The following is a 12,629-nucleotide window of genomic DNA, read 5'->3' as shown; positions in this document are numbered from 1 at the left end:
AAAAATGATGTGAAGGAGAGATGGTGTAATATAGGTGAGAGATAGTGTAGAAAGATTCTTGATGAAGAATGTGTTTGTGAGGGAGATGGATGAGAGAGGAGAGATAAAGGATCGAGGAGGAATATGGTGTTTTAGTAGGGACAAATGTCATGTAAGCATCCAAAAACATTAAAAAACACCTTCTATTGGTGATGGTCTTGCTATTAAAGAAAAGATGTATTTGTCTGATTATTAGATAATTATTAATTGCTAATAAATAGGAAGTCTGCATCATAAAAGTTGTTTGTGATTTTACGATACATTAATTTTCATGAGTTTGTAAACAGTTGAAATCATGAATTGTTTTAGGATTGATAATTGTAGTTCATATTTAGATTATACATTTTTCAACCGTCTATTTGATCCTTTTAAATAAATATAAAATTATTTATCATTATACAGATTTAATCGTTGAAAAAGTTGATTGGGTAGCCCTTGGCAAGGGCGATATCTTGAAAAATGGAGGATGTCACCCATAGTAGGACGATTATTGTATAGATTTAAATGATTGTACGCATTTATATATGTAAATGTTGTCTTTGTTAAAGAAGAACCCCTTATTAAACAAGTTCAATAAAGTATAAACAACCCATCGATCATAAATTTAGGGAGATGAGAAGACGAGATCATCCTCTTTATTTCGAATTATTGTAACGGAGATACCTATCGAATTAGAGATCGTTTTAATGAATACAAACTCTTTTAACTAAAGAATGAATGTTAGATAAGATGGTTAATATTAACTCAAACGATGAGTGTTTATACTCTTGATTTATAACTTTTTATAATATTTGTAGAGAAAAATATTTTTCATATACATTATTTATTTATCCATCATGAATAGACAATATCAACACTTGAATTGTTTTCGGCCATAGGTTGTTTTATGCCAAACTTTAGCCTCTACATTATTAATTTAGTCGACTTATAACAAAACTAAAATACATGTACAACTATCCTTAATCCATCTCTTTTGATTTTAGGATGACAATTACTACGAACCAATTCACACTTTTGGAGGTTTCAACACCCGCCACCGCAACCACCACCACAGCCGCCACAGCTAGCAGCGTCCGACACAATATCCCCTAGCAATAAACCGCCCAACGCTCCTCCCAATAATCCAGCTCCCAATCCAAGACCTAATTTATTCTTCTGAGGCTTTTGTGGTTGTGAAGGATACCCTCCGACCCTATTGGTGGAGGCGGAGGGTAACCATTGTAACCTGACTGCTGGTACTGGTACCCATATCCCACCTGTGGTTGAGCGTACCCCGTAGGAGGATAATACACTCCTCCCACAGGAGGATAAGTACCAGCAGCAGCGGCCGGTGGTGGTGGATAAATTCCCGAACCAGCACCGTCCGCTGCTGTATATAACGGTGGGTATAATGAACTATTTCCATAACCCACCGTTGGATAAGCCGTAACAGGCTCGTCCAACTTATTATCTTTCCCCGGTGGATACGCCATCACCGGCTCCTCAACCTTACCGAACTTATACGAAAAATTGAGTTCGCCTTTCGGTTTGCCATTCGGTTTCCTGACCTGATAACTAACAAACTGTAACGGTTTCCCTCCAACCGAATAACCGTCCAAAAGCTCCATAACCGGAACATGTACTTCTCCTACGTCTTTATCCACCAACAAGCCTTCCGCTTTGATATCAACAACAAGAGTTAATAGGTTTTGTAACGCAGCGTGCTCATCTATCGTAAACTTCATCGGATGATTCCACGTGGGATTGGAGTCTCCGTCTTTATCGACACCGGTTTTCTGCTTCTGGACTTGTTTCCCGTTGCCGGTGATGTAGACGATGGCGTAGACATCCATTTTGGCGATGAGGTTGACTTTGTTAAGTCCTTTTGCTGAGATGAGTTTGAGTTCTAGTGGTATTTGAGTCATGGTTGCTTGCTTGAGTTGAATATTATTATTATTATTATTATTATTATTATTATTATTATTATGAATGGAATTGGAGATGATGAATATATGAATATGTATATATAGTTGGAATTTAGGAACCGAGTTTTTGTAGATAAGGAACAGACGGAGAACACGAGAAGACAGTTTCGAGGAAACCAACAACGTTGTTACCGTTAAGCAAACGTTAGTTATTTAATGTTTTGTTGTCATCGTATGTAAGTTATTATATATATATATATTTTTTAATTCTTAAAATAACCTATTTTGACCGACTTTTTTTTCAGAAATAGCATTTGGCTTTTTAAAAAAAAAATTCTTAAAATAGCTTATTTTTTCTGTCGGATCCAATGGAAACAAGAACTTATCTGACGCATTAGCATAGCCTATCAGATGTTGACACTTATTCAAATTATTTTCCTGAGGATCTGACGTTTTTTTAAGCTATCTGACGGATGTCGTGTTCTAGGTGACGTAATAATAAACAGTCGGGTATAACGGTTCAGTTCATGTTTCTATCGGATCCGACTGTTTAATTTGTTCTTCGAACACTATATTTTCATTTCGGGGATTTTTGATTTTGAATTCTAGACTCTAGAGTGAAATTGAACACTATGGTTGTGTTCTCCACAAAAAATTAAGCGATTTAGACTATTGATTTGCTTGATTTTGTAGAGAAATAAGAAAGACGGAGATAGAAATTGGTTATTGAGGTTTAAGGATTGAGAGGTAGAATATGGTGAATTCCGTCACTTCCATTAAATTTCGTCGGATCAGATGGTACTTTAACGAATCCAGTCATATCCATTAATACGTTGACACATTGCGTGATTTTAAAGGCCTAAAATTGTTGTCGGAAGGTATTGAAATTCCGTTGGATCTGACGGAAAAAAATAGGTTATTTTGAGGATTTTATGTAATCCTGGCTATTTTTGAAAAAAAAAATGTTTTGGTCAAATTAGGCTATTTTGAGAAAAAAAAAGTTTTAATTATAATAATTTGGTTTACATAGTTTTAGCGGCGCAGCTTGTTGCACGCTTGCCTTCTGTTTCGAAGTAATCTAAACATTTGCTTAAAATAAAGAAAAAATAAAAATACCTAATTATTTTGGAAATCTTGAATATTCGAGAAATGTTTGCTTGCTACTTAATCTTTTTTTTTTTTTTTTTTTTTTTGTAATTTCAAACCGAATAAACCAAGAATATGACGTAAACGCGGGGTTGATGAAGTGGTATTCTGATTTTCCTTTTATTATCTTTTTTTTTATATTATATAACAGCCATTTTCCTAGAAAATACTTGTGGGTCATAAATCATTTGGTCAAGGCTTCCGGCTGAGACGGCTAAAGATATCTTCACTTCATCTTACATAGCAAGCTTGGTTTATATGTAGTTGGTTACTTGGTGTTGACTGTTGAATCCCTCCTATCTTTGCTTTCTAGGTTTGCCATCTCTTTGAATATCACAACCTTATGCCAGATAACGAGGTGTCAAAAGAATCTTTACATGTGAATTCTAACATCTTGGTGCATTTGAAGAGCAAGAAAAAGGCATGGCATTCTCAAACAAGGAAAGATCCACTTGAAAAAACATTAGGGAGGTAAAGGCAATCAGTTTTTGGTAGGTAACATCTAAGATGAGTAATCTCCGGTGGATTCAATGGTGTAATTTTAACTTTCAAGATATCTCCAATGAGTAATGGTTGTACTATATTATTATAGCGATACTAAAAAAAATACATACGGAGCATAAAAACCATGTTCAATAAAACCATCTTCATTGCGTCTTCGGTCATGTCCATAGGTGGTAGTCGACATGAAAGTGAAGAGAGAGAGATTGTGAATTCTAAGATGGTCATTGTAAAGAAGGGGTTAAATTCGTCTTTAAGAGCTGATAAAGACGAGAAATGTGAAGATGGAAGAGAGAGAGAGAGAAAGAGAGAGATTCATGTATGACTAGTCCGATGTGAAGGGAAAGTTGGGGTCCTTGGGCATCCAACTATAGAAATGTATAATACAAATTTACTATGATTTCAAATAAACAAAAGCAATATTTCTTTTTTTATTTATCTTCATGATATTTCGCTTGTTTCTATTTCAAGATAAGCATATTATATATTAGACTGGACATAGTAGATGCTTGTTGGACGTTATAGATGCTGATGTAGCTAGCAATTGATTGTTAAAGACCATTACACCTCCTTCAAATGAGGCGTTATTTCAAATGCCCGCTAACACCTTAACGAGCACAAGTGGGGGTGAGCATTAAATATGTGTGTGTGATGAGGCTGGCAATTCAGTGATGAAGATTACTCCTTCAAATCAAAATTACTATGATTAAATATATAATTATACTATTTTACAAATAAAATTTCTCATTAAAACTTTATTTCAATTATCGTATTACTTAATAATTATGTGTGTAACCTCACAACCAAGACTTGACTTCTCCTTCCCTTCTCAATGCATACTGGAGACCCAACCGCAACCTTCACTCGAAGATCGTGTGTAATGTCCGTTAATTTCCGACAAAAGGTTTAATCTTGTAGTGTTATGTACACCTTTCGGGCTTGACCCGGCATTCTCCCGGGAGCTCCTTGCAAACCTCGTAAACGTTCTCACTTAACTTTCCACCCAAGTTGCTACATACTTCAATTTGGAGGGACTTGGATGTAACAATTTTATATCATAAAACAAAAGAAAACTCAAACCCTAAACCTATTTGCAGCCGTCGGACCTGGACCCCCTGCTCGTTTTTCTTCTGCCTAGCCAAGTTTCAGCCGTGAAAACTTCAATTCAAAGTCGGTTTTATGATTCCCCATGTCTTTTACACCTTAATTGATCATATGAACGCGCTTATTGGTCGTTAAGATTGAGTTTTGATTATAACAGCTTGCTGACAGATTCGTATACGTTTATTGTAGGGTCTGTAACGCGATGTTAATCCACTGTTTTTGATTGATTCTTGATTCCATGATGTTCTACTTTGAGTCTAGTTTCCAGAAAGGTATAATACGTAATTTTTGGACGAGATTTGAATAGTTTTTATGATTTTATAAAATCGAGTGTCAAACCTGATGCGGGACGACGGATTATGGTCCGTCTTCCCGACATCATAACCTTTTTTTGACAAGTCTAAATTGGTTGGTTCCACTTCTGGAAGTTAATATTTTGAGTTAGGAACCAAACCCAATTGGAATCGTTTAATTTGGCTGGGTAATGAATTTTATAAAAATAAAACCATTTTGTTGCGCAGCTGAAATAGCTGCACATACCTTTCTGTGTTAGAAGAATTTTTATGATTTTTGTGTCCACTAGAAAAATATAATAAAAATATTTTTATAAACTTAAGATATTTATGTAACACTGATAAAAATTTAATAATTTAATTCCATGGTTTTCTTGTGTAATAAAATACATTTTTGCATGCTAAAATCTGCATGTTATATTCGTATTGATCAATAAGTTCGTTTTAGGCTTAACCGGTGGCTGCCCTTTCTCGCATCTTTCGGGGCTGTTATAATTGAAGTTCGTACTCCGTCATATTCTTAGGTATGTCACTTACAATATACTAAAATTTCATGGCCAATGGAGGTGTTTAGGTCGGTCAATCGATTTTAGTTCGAAAACTAGGGTTTATCGGGTGTAGGATTGGCAATTGTTGAGTTTGATGCGTTAAACGATCGGATGACCGACCGAATCAGTTTGTACAGCCCTAGGGGGGTTTAAGGGCTATGGGAAAATTATATTTTTGATGCACGGGGCTGTTGGGGTTAGTGCTTCGTCAATCGAGTCGGCGGTGCGTGAATTTTCGTTTAAACGTTAAAGTAAGAGTTGTAAAAAGGAACCGTCAACCCTATCAACTCGGGTGACATAATCTTGACGAATGAAAAGATTTAAAATGGAATTTGGTCCATTCGGGGCTGATTCGTTTAACAAATGGTTTTAAGGTTTATTTCGCGCGCATTCGACCCGATTTGATTATCGTTGGGCCTTAGGCCAAGTTGTTGGGCCTTGGGCCAAAGTGTTGGGCCTTGGGTCAAGTGGTTGGGCCTTGGGCCAAGTTGTTGGGCCTTGGGCCAAGTTGTTGGGCTTGAACGGCCCATTAGGCTAGAGTGTTCATACCGTCTAGTTTAGTAACGCGTTGTGTATAATTTACAGGCCCTTGCTTGTGATTGTGCAGTTAGGGATTTCCTAGCTCATTGCAGGTGTTCGGTTGATTCAGGTGAGTTCATGATGCCCTTTTTACTCTTTTACGATTTGGGCTAGCATAAACACCGAAATACAATTTTAAACGATTTTACTCGTTACAGTGAATTGAATAGTTTTACATGGTCTCACTTGTGATGGTGCATTTTGAAAGCTATATTTGAATTATTTTATATGCCTTAGGATATTTTAGACTCGTTCATGGTCTTGTGTTGTCACACCCTCAAAATCCACTAACGGAGTTTTACCGTCAGAGGGTGTGAACTAACAGGATCGGAATCATCAGTTATAATCAAACCATAAAATAAAGTTTCAAAACCATGAAAACGTTTACGAGTAAATAAATGCGGAAGCGTAAAAACCTTTAATCCAAAAGTTGCGTCACGCAGGACGACTTAAAACCAATGATAACCGTTAAAAATAAGTTTGCATAACAAAAGCGTTTTCAATCAATGCATGTTCCTAAACCGCGCGTCCGCCTCGGCTACCTGAGAATAACATACTAAAAGTGTCAACACAAGGTTGGTGAGTTCACAAGTTTAAATAAAAATAAAGCATTCAGCGTTTGCGTTCAGCGTTGTGCGTTACAGCGTTACAGCGTTTTGCGTTACAGCGTTTTGCGTTACCAGATAGTGTTACGTCAATTATATATCGATAGGTAGCTAGTCTATACAACAAGTATTACTAAGTGTTCGACACCGAAGCTGACTCGTTTATTAAGTGCCTTGTCACCAGGTCCTCCAAACCATGGTACGTGTTAGCCAAAATTACACCCGCTCGACCTCCAGTCGAGTTTAGCGTTGGGTGGGGTTTGTCAAACCCAGTAGTACTACTCAACAGGGACTCGCTATTCCAAATATTAACCGGTTCGATGTGTAAGACTTCAATTGTTTCGTTTGCCACTTAGCCTTTACAAGTGATATATAATTTACTAACAAAATCTTAAAATGCGTTGTGGAGTATGTTATCTCCCCCAAAAGAAAAGCGTTTAAAACAGTTTAAAAAGGGAAAAGTGAAACTCACCGTTTGCGAAGAATTTCCCAAATTAAATCACCAAGATGCGCGTCACAGAAAAACTCTCTCTAGCGTTCTAAAACAACAAGGGATTTTTCTAAGTGTCGGAATATTATCGAGTCTCTAGACCCGGCACATAATACCTATGCACATAACATGTTTCGTGTTTCGTTTGTGAATCGTGTGTGACTTTAACAAGTGTATTTGTGACACATTACATGTGTAAGCAATCATATACGTGTCATGTATTCATAAAGTACATCACTAGCAATTTTTCCCCGTAAGGGCATTTTGGTCAAATCATGACAATTATCTTGCAATCATTCCTCTCAAGGGCAATTTGGTCAAAACACGATAATAAATTAGCAAGTATCATATTTCATGCATTTTCACAAAACTCAGCAGCTAGTTTCACCGAGACAGAAATTATACTTAAAAGATTGTACTATTCCACCGATCATAGCATCTCAATTAATTTACCAAAAATCATCACAGAAGCATATATGTCTTAGGTTTTCAGAACATATTTTATTATATTTTTATTCCACATAGATTTCTCACAATCATCAAATAATTACAGCAAACTCATAACAGTCAAATTCATGCGCAACAGAATTTTATTTGCAATTCCTGTTAAAAGAAAAATCCAATAAATGCAAGACCACTTGGGTTAGGTTCCTAACTCAATAAGTCAACTTCCAGAAGTGGAACCAACCCAATTGGTCTCGTAGTTCATGAGATATAACATTTACAAAACAACCTAACAGCAGGTCTAACAGCTCAGCTTTGCACAACGTTTTTGTAAAATCATAAAAGTTAACCTTTACTTGTCCAAAAATTACAAATTTATACTCTATTGAAACTAGACTCAACCTAGTTTACTGTAGTACCAATAATCTCAACCAATTTTTACATTTACACTTCGTTACTGTCACTTAAACATCAAATACACATTCTGTCCAGAAACTGTTTGCATCCAAACTCAACATATCAACTATCTATGGACCATCATGCATTCATATAACACTCTAGACTCCATAATCACTACCCATGCACGTCAATTACACCTTACATACATAATTAGGGTTTTTGTTTGAACTCAAATCAAAGACACAAGTAATTAGCATGTAACAATATCAATTCTAGTTATCGTATCATTAACAAATCAACAACAATCATATTAACACAACACCATACAAGAATCGGCAGCTAGGGTTTGTAGTTAACCCAACAAACATCAAAATCAAGTATAAAGGATGCATAGGATAATCGATTATACCTTCCTAGCACCTAATTCTTCAATCAAACACTTGAATTGATGGTTGTATGTGTGTGTAAAGGTGACGGCAGCCGTGAGGGGGAGGGGAGAAAGCTCCGATCGGGATGTGGTGTGGGGGAAATAAAATAAGTTAGGGTTTGGTTAATGATGTATTTATAAACATAACATGTTACATTCAAGTCCCTCCACTTCTAAGTATTACTTTGCTAGCCTAACTAACTTGTTTACATCTTGAGTTAACGTTTATAACCATGTTATCACACAACACATAAGTCTAACACATAATTATCACATAATTACTGTTTTGACGTTTTTCGTTTATTCATCAATCGTTTGCGTCAACTCGTTTGCGTTTCGGTGCAATTCCCGAAAGACTACACATGTAGTAAGTGTTAAGCGTCATTTAAACCCTAGTTTAAATGTAATGAAGTGTGCGTTATAGATTCAGTGATCTTTAGTTTGAATTGACGGAGTTGAGTTAACGGAGTTAACCTGAAATTGACGATTGTCACATCATTCCCATGTTAAAGAATTTTCGTCCCGAAAATTTGAGTCAAGTCGTGATGAGTGTCTGAAAAAGTAAGAAAAATTTTCAGTTTGTCATATCATCCCCTGGTAGAAAGAAATTTCGTCCCGAAATTTAATTCATACCTCCGGTGATGTCTGACGGTTTGCCGGGTTTCGCGGTTTTCTGTGTTTGGTTAGCCCTTCAAAAAGGTGAGGATACTTTTTCATCATTTGATCCTCGCGTTCCCACGTGAACTCCGGTCCACGTCTCGAGTCTCAACGAACCTTAACGATTGGAATTTTGCTGTGCTTGAGCGTCTTGGTTTCCCAATCCAAAACCTCGACTGGTTCCTCAATGAAACGTAACTGTTCATCGACTTGTAGTTCCTCCAAAGGGACTACTTGGGTTTCATCAGATAGGCATTTCTTCAAATTGGACACGTGGAATACATTGTGTACGCCACTGAGTTCCGTTGGTAGGTCCAGTCGGTACGCCACTGGACCAACGCTCTCAGTTATCCGGTAAGGACCAACATATCGTGAGTTGAGTTTGTTTCGCTTACCAAAGCGTACCACACCTTTCCAAGGTGAGACTTTGAGTAACACTCAATCGTTCACTTTAAATTCGAGAGGTTTTCGGCGCTTGTCGGCGTAACTCTTTTGGCGATCTCGTGCTGCTGCCATGCGATTTCGGATTTGAACAATCTTTTCCGAAGTTTCGAGTACCAGTTCCGGACCAGTGATTTGGCTGTCACCCACCTCTGCCCAGCAGAGGGGTGATCGACACTTCCGTCCGTACAGCGCTTCAAACGGCGCTGCCTTAATACTTGCGTGGTAGCTGTTATTATACGAAAACTCTACCAAAGGTAAGTGAGGTTCCCAACTTTTTCCGAAGTCCAACACGCATGCACGCAACATATCCTCCAGGGTCTGAATAGTTCGTTCACTTTGCCCATCCGTCTGAGGATGGTATGCTGTGCTCATATCAAGACGGGTGCCTAGTGCGCTTTGCAGCGACTTCCAAAAGTGCGAAGTGAAACGAGAATCTCGATCGGAAATGGTCGAGACAAGCACTCCGTGTCTAGACACCACTTCTTTCATGTAAACACGAGTTAGTCTTTCCATTTTGTCCGATTCCCTAATCGCTAAGAAGTGTGCAGACTTAGTCAACCGGTCAACGATCACCCAGATGGTATCGCATCCCGTCGGTGTCTTAGGTAAACCCGTAATAAAATCCATTGAGATGTGTTCCCATTTCCACATTGGGAGTTCCGGTTGTTGCAGTAGGCCAGATGGTTTCTGGTATTCTATCTTGACTCTGGCACAAGTCAAGCATCTGCTCACGTAGGTGGCAATGTCGGCTTTCATGTTCGGCCACCAGTAAAGTGCCTTTAAATCATGATACATTTTATCTGAGCCAGGGTGGATAGAATATCGGGACTTGTGAGCTTCGTCCATCACTAGAGTCCTCAACTCTCCGTACCGTGGAACCCAAATCCGGTTCTCAAAATATCGGACCCCGTCCGATCTGGTTTCAAGTTGCTTGTTCATGCCCCGCATGAGTTCCGATGGAAGATTGTCATCTTTCAAAGCTTCAAGTTGCGCATCGCGAATCTGATCGGGCAAGTTGGCATGAATCGTGAGTTGCAATGCTCGCACTCGTCTGGGTTTATCTGTTTCTTTTCTGCTGAGGGCGTCGCCCACTACATTGGCCTTGCCAGGGTGGTACTTGATGGCACAATCGTAATCTTTGAGCAGCTCGACCCAACGGTGCTGTCGCATGTTCAGCTCCTTCTGATCGTAGATATGTTGGAGACTCTTGTGGTCGGTGTAAATGGTAAACTTGGTACCGTACAAGTAATGCCTCCATATCTTAAGAGCAAACACCACAACTCCGAGTTCCAAATCATGGGTCGTGTAGTTCTTCTCGTGAACCCGTAGTTGTCGAGAGGCGTAGGCTATAACCTTCTCGAGTTGCATCAGCACACAACCGAGACCTTGTATAGATGCGTCACATTGTACCTCGAAATTTTCCGTTCCCTCGGGGAGGGCTAGAATATGGGCGCTACAAAGTTTGGTTTTCAACAATTGAAAAGCGGATTCTTGCGCGTCACCCCAATTGTACTTAGTGCCTTTGTGAGTCAAAGCGGTGAGGGGTTGAGCAATCTTTGAAAATCCCTCGATGAAACGCCGGTAGTAGCCGGCCAGTCCTAGGAATTGCCGCACCTCAGTCGGAGACTTAGGTGCTTCCCAGTTTTTGATGGCCTCTACCTTACCGGGATCGACATGGATACCATTCTCGTTGATCACATGTCCTAAAAAGTGAACCTCGCGAAGCCAAAATTCACATTTCGAGAGTTTAGCATACAGTTGTTCCTTTTTCAATAATTCCAAAATTAACCTCAAGTGCTCTTCATGGTCAGCCTCGTTCTTGGAGTAGACGAGAATATCGTCAATGAACACAATCACAAACTTGTCGAGGTACGCCTTGCATACTCGATTCATGAGATCCATAAATACGGCTGGTGCGTTGGTTAGGCCAAAAGGCATAACCGAAAACTCGTAGTGACCATACCGTGTTCTGAAAGCCGTCTTTGAGATATCTTCTTCGCGCACTCTTAGTTGGTGGTAACCGGATCGCAGATCGATCTTCGAGTAGTAACTCGATCCTTGAAGCTGGTCAAACAAATCATCTATTCGGGGTGAAGGATAACGGTTCTTGACCGTCACCTTGTTCAACTCCCGGTAGTCGATGCACATTCGGAAAGTCCCGTCTTTCTTTCGGACAAACAAGACAGGGGCTCCCCACGGCGATGAGCTAGGTCGGATAAAACCCTTATCCAACAAATCTTGCAATTGAGTGGACAGTTCCTGAAGCTCCGCCGGTGCGAGCCGATACGGGGCTCGTGCTATGGGTGCTGCATCGGGTGTCAACTCGATTTGAAATTCGACTTAACGAATAGGAGGGAGTCCAGGCAAATCCTCCAGGAAAACTTCCGGAAAGTCTTGCACAACCGGTATATCTTCAATTCGTTTCTCCTCCGCGGGTTTCTCAACGATCTGTGCCAAAATTGCCGGATGACCCTTTCGTAGATACTTCTGCGCTTTCATAAGGGTAATGATGCTGGTGGTCATGCCGCCCCTCTCACCTCGGACCGAAATGATCTCGCCGGAAGGGGTAGTAACGTGAACTATCTTGTCGTGACATATAATCTCCGCTCGGTTCTCGGATAACCAGTCCATGCCGACAACGACATCGAAACTACTAAGCGTAAAAGGAATAAAGTCGATATCAAAGACATGACCTGACAGTTTTAACTTACATCCCGCAAGTACATGAGTCGTTACTATAGTCTTACCGTCAGCTAATTCAACAGGAAACTTAGCATCTAACGGAGTTGGAGTTAAGTCTAAGAGTTGACTAAAGGCTTTCGACACAAAACTCCTATCAGCTCCAGTGTCAAACAATACAGAAGCAAAACAATCGTTTACAAAGAACTTACCAGTCACCACGTGCGGATCATTGCGGGCTTTACCCGACCCAATCACAAAAGCTCTTCCCTTGCCATTGCTTCCACCATTACTGCCACTTCCATTACCCCCATTGTTGTCGTTCGGTTTCAGCTTGGGACAATCCTTCCATTACCCCCATTACTGCCAC

General features: G+C 39.4%; 1 pseudogene; it reads right to left on the bottom strand.

Moving 5' to 3' along the window:
* Positions 1–1,028: 1,028 nt before the first annotated feature.
* On the bottom strand, positions 1,029–1,963 carry LOC143543264 (protein SRC2-like; annotated as a pseudogene).
* Positions 1,964–12,629: the final 10,666 nt, after the last annotated feature.

This window comes from Bidens hawaiensis, unplaced genomic scaffold (assembly GCF_021521415.1).
Source record: "Bidens hawaiensis isolate Kalapana, Puna unplaced genomic scaffold, B.hawaiensis_p1.1 tig00013115_1, whole genome shotgun sequence".
Lineage (NCBI taxonomy): Eukaryota > Viridiplantae > Streptophyta > Magnoliopsida > Asterales > Asteraceae > Bidens > Bidens hawaiensis.
This window is presented reverse-complemented; position numbering and strand designations above follow the sequence as displayed.